The sequence below is a fragment of the Idiotropiscis lumnitzeri genome, unplaced genomic scaffold (assembly GCF_059441095.1).
Source record: "Idiotropiscis lumnitzeri isolate Australia: NSW breed Sydney's pygmy pipehorse unplaced genomic scaffold, RoL_Ilum_1.0 HiC_scaffold_131, whole genome shotgun sequence".
NCBI classification, from domain to species: Eukaryota; Metazoa; Chordata; class Actinopteri; order Syngnathiformes; family Syngnathidae; genus Idiotropiscis; species Idiotropiscis lumnitzeri.
This window is the reverse complement of record NW_028283669.1, coordinates 332,307-339,992: the sequence shown is the minus strand read 5'-3', so window position 1 is coordinate 339,992 and position 7,686 is coordinate 332,307.

Below are 7,686 nucleotides of genomic sequence, written 5' to 3'. Positions count from 1 at the left end.
GAGAGGCATTATCTCATAAGGGAAATATTGGACAATCAAATTAATGACTGCCCAGGCTTCAGGATGTCTTTTTACACTATATAAAGGTGGAAATTTACATTGGAAACGTTTGGTTTAGCTGTTATAAAAGTTTGGTTTTTTAGTGCTGTAAATGCATTTTCAGCTCGCGCTGTACACATTTGCTATGTGAGGCATTATCTCATAAGGGAAATACTGGACAATCAAATTAATGACTGCCCAGGCTTCAGGATGTCTTTTTACACTATATAAAGGTGGAAATTTACATTGGAAACGTTTGGTTTAGCTGTTATAAAAGTTTGGTTTTTTAGTGCTGAAAATGCATTTTCAGCTCGCACTGTACACATTTGCTATGTGAGGCATTATCTCATAAGGGAAATACTGGACAATCAAATTAATGACTTCCCAGGCTTCAGGATGCCTTTTTACACTCTATAAATGTGGAAATTTACATTGGAAACGTTTGGTTTAGCTGTTAATGAAGTTTCGTTTTTTTAGTGCTGAAAATTCATTGTCTGCTGGCGCTGTACACTTTTTCTAAGTGTTGCAATATCTCATGAAGGAAATACTGGACAATCAAATTAATGACTTTCCTGGCTTCAGAGGATGCCTTTCTACACTATATAAAGGTGGAAATTTACATTGGAAACGTTTGGTTTAGCTGTTATAAAAGTTTGGTTTTTTAGTGCTGTAAATGCATTTTCAGCTCGCGCTGTACACATTTGCTATGAGAGGCATTATCTCATAAGGGAAATATTGGACAATCAAATTAATGACTGCCCAGGCTTCAGGATGTCTTTTTACACTATATAAAGGTGGAAATTTACATTGGAAACGTTTGGTTTAGCTGTTATAAAAGTTTTGTTTTTTAGTGCTGTAAATGCATTTTCAGCTCGCGCTGTACACATTTGCTATGAGAGGCATTATCTCATAAGGGAAATATTGGACAATCAAATTAATGGCTGCCCAGGCTTCATTTTTACACTATATAAAGGTGGAAATTTACATTGGAAACGTTTAGTTTAGCTGTTAATGAAGTTTCATTTTTTTAGTGCTGAAAATTCATTGTCTGCTGGCGCTGTACACTTTTTCTAAGTGTTGCAATATCTCATGAAGGAAATACTGGACAATCAAATTAATGACTTTCCAGGCTTCAGGATGCCTTTCTACACTATATAAAGGTGGAAATTTACATTGGAAACGTTTAGTTTAGCTGTTATAAAAGTTTGTTTTTTTAGTGCTGTAAATGCATTTTCAGCTCGCGCTGTACACATTTGCTATGAGAGGCATTATCTCATAAGGGAAATATTGGACAATCAAATTAATGACTGCCCAGGCTTAAGGATGTCTTTTTACACTATATAAGGGTGGAAATTTACATTGGAAACGTTTAGTTTAGCTGTTAATGAAGTTTCGTTTTTTTAGTGCTGAAAATTCATTGTCTGCTGGCGCTGTACACTTTTTCTAAGTGTTGCAATATCTCATGAAGGAAATACTGGACAATCAAATTAATGACTTTCCAGGCTTCAGGATGCCTTTCTACACTATATAAATGTGGAAATGTACATTGGAAACGTTTGGTTTAGCTGTTATAAAAGTTTGGTTTTTTAGTGCTGTAAATGCATTTTCAGCTCGCGCTGTACACATTTGCTATGAGAGGCATTATCTCAGAAGGGAAATATTGGACAATCAAATTAATGACTGCCCAGGCTTCAGGATGTCTTTTTACACTATATAAAGGTGGAAATTTACATTGGAAACGTTTGGTTTAGCTGTTATAAAAGTTTGGTTTTTTTAGTGCTGAAAATGCATTTTCAGCTCGCACTGTACACATTTGCTGTGTGAGGCATTATCTCATAAGGGAAATACTGGACAATCAAATTAATGACTGCCCAGGCTTCAGGATGTCTTTTTACACTATATAAAGGTGGAAATTTACATTGGAAACGTTTGGTTTAGCTGTTATAAAAGTTTGGTTTTTTAGTGCTGAAAATGCATTTTCAGCTCGCACTGTACACATTTGCTATGTGAGGCATTATCTCATAAGGGAAATACTGGACAATCAAATTAATGACTTCCCAGGCTTCAGGATGCCTTTTTACACTCTATAAATGTGGAAATTTACATTGGAAACGTTTGGCTGTTAATGAAGTTTCGTTTTTTTAGTGCTGAAAATTCATTGTCTGCTGGCGCTGTACACTTTTTCTAAGTGTTGCAATATCTCATGAAGGAAATACTGGACAATCAAATTAATGACTTTCCAGGCTTCAGGATGCCTTTCTACACTATATAAAGGTGGAAATTTACATTGGAAACGTTTGGTTTAGCTGTTATAAAAGTTTGGTTTTTTAGTGCTGTAAATGCATTTTCAGCTCGCGCTGTACACATTTGCTATGAGAGGCATTATCTCAAGGGAAATATTGGACAATCAAATTAATGACTGCCCAGGCTTCAGGATGTCTTTTTACACTATATAAGGGTGGAAATTTACATTGGAAACGTTTAGTTTAGCTGTTAATGAAGTTTCGTTTTTTTAGTGCTGAAAATTCATTGTCTGCTGGCGCTGTACACTTTTTCTAAGTGTTGCAATATCTCATGAAGGAAATACTGGACAATCAAATTAATGACTTTCCAGGCTTCAGGATGCCTTTCTACACTATATAAAGGTGGAAATGTACATTGGAAACGTTTGGTTTAGCTGTTATAAAAGTTTGGTTTTTTAGTGCTGTAAATGCATTTTCAGCTCGCGCTGTACACATTTGCTATGAGAGGCATTATCTCAGAAGGGAAATATTGGACAATCAAATTAATGACTGCCCAGGCTTCAGGATGTCTTTTTACACTATATAAAGGTGGAAATTTACATTGGAAACGTTTGGTTTAGCTGTTATAAAAGTTTGGTTTTTTTAGTGCTGAAAATGCATTTTCAGCTCGCACTGTACACTTTTGCTGTGTGAGGCATTATCTCATAATGGAAATACTGGACAATCAAATTAATGACTGCCCAGGCTTCAGGATGTCTTTTTACACTATATAAAGGTGGAAATTTACATTGGAAACCTTTGGTTTAGCTGTTATAAAAGTTTGGTTTTTTAGTGCTGAAAATGCATTTTCAGCTCGCACTGTACACATTTGCTATGTGAGGCATTATCTCATAAGGGAAATACTGGACAATCAAATTAATGACTTCCCAGGCTTCAGGATGCCTTTTTACACTCTATAAATGTGGAAATTTACATTGGAAACGTTTGGTTTAGCTGTTAATGAAGTTTCGTTTTTTTAGTGCTGAAAATTCATTGTCTGCTGGCGCTGTACACTTTTTCTAAGTGTTGCAATATCTCATGAAGGAAATACTGGACAATCAAATTAATGACTTTCCAGGCTTCAGGATGCCTTTCTACACTATATAAAGGTGGAAATTTACATTGGAAACGTTTGGTTTAGCTGTTATAAAAGTTTGGTTTTTTAGTGCTGTAAATGCATTTTCAGCTCGCGCTGTACACATTTGCTATGAGAAGCATTATCTCATAAGGGAAATATTGGACAATCAAATTAATGACTGCCCAGGCTTCAGGATGTCTTTTTACACTATATAAGGGTGGAAATTTACATTGGAAACGTTTAGTTTAGCTGTTAATGAAGTTTCGTTTTTTTAGTGCTGAAAATTCATTGTCTGCTGGCGCTGTACACTTTTTCTAAGTGTTGCAATATCTCATGAAGGAAATACTGGACAATCAAATTAATGACTTTCCAGGCTTCAGGATGCCTTTCTACACTATATAAAGGTGGAAATGTACATTGGAAACGTTTGGTTTAGCTGTTATAAAAGTTTGGTTTTTTAGTGCTGTAAATGCATTTTCAGCTCGCGCTGTACACATTTGCTATGAGAGGCATTATCTCAGAAGGGAAATATTGGACAATCAAATTAATGACTGCCCAGGCTTCAGGATGTCTTTTTACACTATATAAAGGTGGAAATTTACATTGGAAACGTTTGGTTTAGCTGTTATAAAAGTTTGGTTTTTTTAGTGCTGAAAATGCATTTTCAGCTCGCACTGTACACATTTGCTATGTGAGGCATTATCTCATAAGGGAAATACTGGACAATCAAATTAATGACTGCCCAGGCTTCAGGATGTCTTTTTACACTATATAAAGGTGGAAATTTACATTGGAAACGTTTGGTTTAGCTGTTAATGAAGTTTCGTTTTTTTAGTGCTGAAAATTCATTGTCTGCTGGCGCTGTACACTTTTTCTAAGTGTTGCAATATCTCATGAAGGAAATACTGGACAATCAAATTAATGACTTTCCAGGCTTCAGGATGCCTTTCTACACTATATAAAGGTGGAAATGTACATTGGAAACGTTTGGTTTAGCTGTTATAAAAGTTTGGTTTTTTAGTGCTGTAAATGCATTTTCAGCTCGCGCTGTACACATTTGCTATGAGAGGCATTATCTCAGAAGGGAAATATTGGACAATCAAATTAATGACTGCCCAGGCTTCAGGATGTCTTTTTACACTATATAAAGGTGGAAATTTACATTGGAAACGTTTGGTTTAGCTGTTATAAAAGTTTGGTTTTTTTAGTGCTGAAAATGCATTTTCAGCTCGCACTGTACACATTTGCTATGTGAGGCATTATCTCATAAGGGAAATACTGGACAATCAAATTAATGACTGCCCAGGCTTCAGGATGTCTTTTTACACTATATAAAGGTGGAAATTTACATTGGAAACGTTTGGTTTAGCTGTTATAAAAGTTTGGTTTTTTAGTGCTGAAAATGCATTTTCAGCTCGCACTGTACACATTTGCTATGTGAGGCATTATCTCATAAGGGAAATACTGGACAATCAAATTAATGACTTCCCAGGCTTCAGGATGCCTTTTTACACTCTATAAATGTGGAAATTTACATTGGAAACGTTTGGTTTAGCTGTTAATGAAGTTTCGTTTTTTTAGTGCTGAAAATTCATTGTCTGCTGGCGCTGTACATTTTTCTAAGTGTTGCAATATCTCATGAAGGAAATACTGGACAATCAAATTAATGACTTTCCAGGATTCAAGATGCCTTTCTACACTATATAAAGGTGGAAATTTACATTGGAAACGTTTGGTTTAGCTGTTATAAAAGTTTGGTTTTTTAGTGCTGAAAATGCATTTTCAGCTCGCGCTGTACACATTTGCTATGAGAGGCATTATCTCATAAGGGAAATATTGGACAATCAAATTAATGACTGCCCAGGCTTCAGGATGTCTTTTTACACTATATAAGGGTGGAAATTTACATTGGAAACGTTTAGTTTAGCTGTTAATTAAGTTTCGTTTTTTTAGTGCTGAAAATTCATTGTCTGCTGGCGCTGTACACTTTTTCTAAGTGTTGCAATATCTCATGAAGGAAATACTGGACAATCAAATTAATGACTTTCCAGGCTTCAGGATGCCTTCTACACTATATAAAGGTGGAAATGTACATTGGAAACGTTTGGTTTAGCTGTTATAAAAGTTTGGTTTTTTAGTGCTGTAAATGCATTTTCAGCTCGCGCTGTACACATTTGCTATGAGAGGCATTATCTCAGAAGGGAAATATTGGACAATCAAATTAATGACTGCCCAGGCTTCAGGATGTCTTTTTACACTATATAAAGGTGGAAATTTACATTGGAAACGTTTGGTTTAGCTGTTATAAAAGTTTGGTTTTTTTAGTGCTGAAAATGCATTTTCAGCTCGCACTGTACACATTTGCTGTGTGAGGCATTATCTCATAAGGGAAATACTGGACAATCAAATTAATGACTGCCCAGGTTTCAGGATGTCTTTTTACACTATATAAAGGTGGAAATTTACATTGGAAACGTTTGGTTTAGCTGTTATAAAAGTTTGGTTTTTTAGTGCTGAAAATGCATTTTCAGCTCGCACTGTACACATTTGCTATGTGAGGCATTATCTCATAAGGGAAATACTGGACAATCAAATTAATGACTTCCCAGGCTTCAGGATGCCTTTTTACACTCTATAAATGTGGAAATTTACATTGGAAACGTTTGGTTTAGCTGTTAATGAAGTTTCGTTTTTTTAGTGCTGAAAATTCATTGTCTGCTGGCGCTGTACACTTTTTCTAAGTGTTGCAATATCTCATGAAGGAAATACTGGACAATCAAATTAATGACTTTCCAGGCTTCAGGATGCCTTTCTACACTATATAAAGGTGGAAATTTACATTGGAAACGTTTGGTTTAGCTGTTATAAAAGTTTGGTTTTTTAGTGCTGTAAATGCATTTTCAGCTCGCGCTGTACACATTTGCTATGAGAGGCATTATCTCATAAGGGAAATATTGGACAATCAAATTAATGACTGCCCAGGCTTCAGGATGTCTTTTTACACTATATAAGGGTGGAAATTTACATTGGAAACGTTTAGTTTAGCTGTTAATGAAGTTTCGTTTTTTTAGTGCTGAAAATTCATTGTCTGCTGGCGCTGTACACTTTTTCTAAGTGTTGCAATATCTCATGAAGGAAATACTGGACAATCAAATTAATGACTTTCCAGGCTTCAGGATGCCTTTCTACACTATATAAAGGTGGAAATGTACATTGGAAACGTTTGGTTTAGCTGTTATAAAAGTTTGTTTTTTTAGTGCTGTAAATGCATTTTCAGCTCGCGCTGTACACATTTGCTATGAGAGGCATTATCTCAGAAGGGAAATATTGGACAATCAAATTAATGACTGCCCAGGCTTCAGGATGTCTTTTTACACTATATAAAGGTGGAAATTTACATTGGAAACGTTTGGTTTAGCTGTTATAAAAGTTTGGTTTTTTTAGTGCTGAAAATGCATTTTCAGCTCGCACTGTACACATTTGCTGTGTGAGGCATTATCTCATAAGGGAAATACTGGACAATCAAATTAATGACTGCCCAGGTTTCAGGATGTCTTTTTACACTATATAAAGGTGGAAATTTACATTGGAAACGTTTGGTTTAGCTGTTATAAAAGTTTGGTTTTTTAGTGCTGAAAATGCATTTTCAGCTCGCACTGTACACATTTGCTATGTGAGGCATTATCTCATAAGGGAAATACTGGACAATCAAATTAATGACTTCCCAGGCTTCAGGATGCCTTTTTACACTCTATAAATGTGGAAATTTACACTGGAAACGTTTGGTTTAGCTGTTAATGAAGTTTCGTTTTTTTAGTGCTGAAAATTCATTGTCTGCTGGCGCTGTACACTTTTTCTAAGTGTTGCAATATCTCATGAAGGAAATACTGGACAATCAAATTAATGACTTTCCAGGCTTCAGGATGCCTTTCTACACTATATAAAGGTGGAAATTTACATTGGAAACGTTTGGTTTAGCTGTTATAAAAGTTTGGTTTTTTAGTGCTGAAAATGCATTTTCAGCTCGCACTGTACACATTTGCTATGTGAGGCATTATCTCATAAGGGAAATACTGGACAATCAAATTAATGACTTCCCAGGCTTCAGGATGCCTTTTTACACTCTATAAATGTGGAAATTTACATTGGAAACGTTTGGTTTAGCTGTTAATGAAGTTTCGTTTTTTTAGTGCTGAAAATTCATTGTCTGCTGGCGCTGTACACTTTTTCTAAGTGTTGCAATATCTCATGAAGGAAATACTGGACAATTAAATTAATGACTTTCCA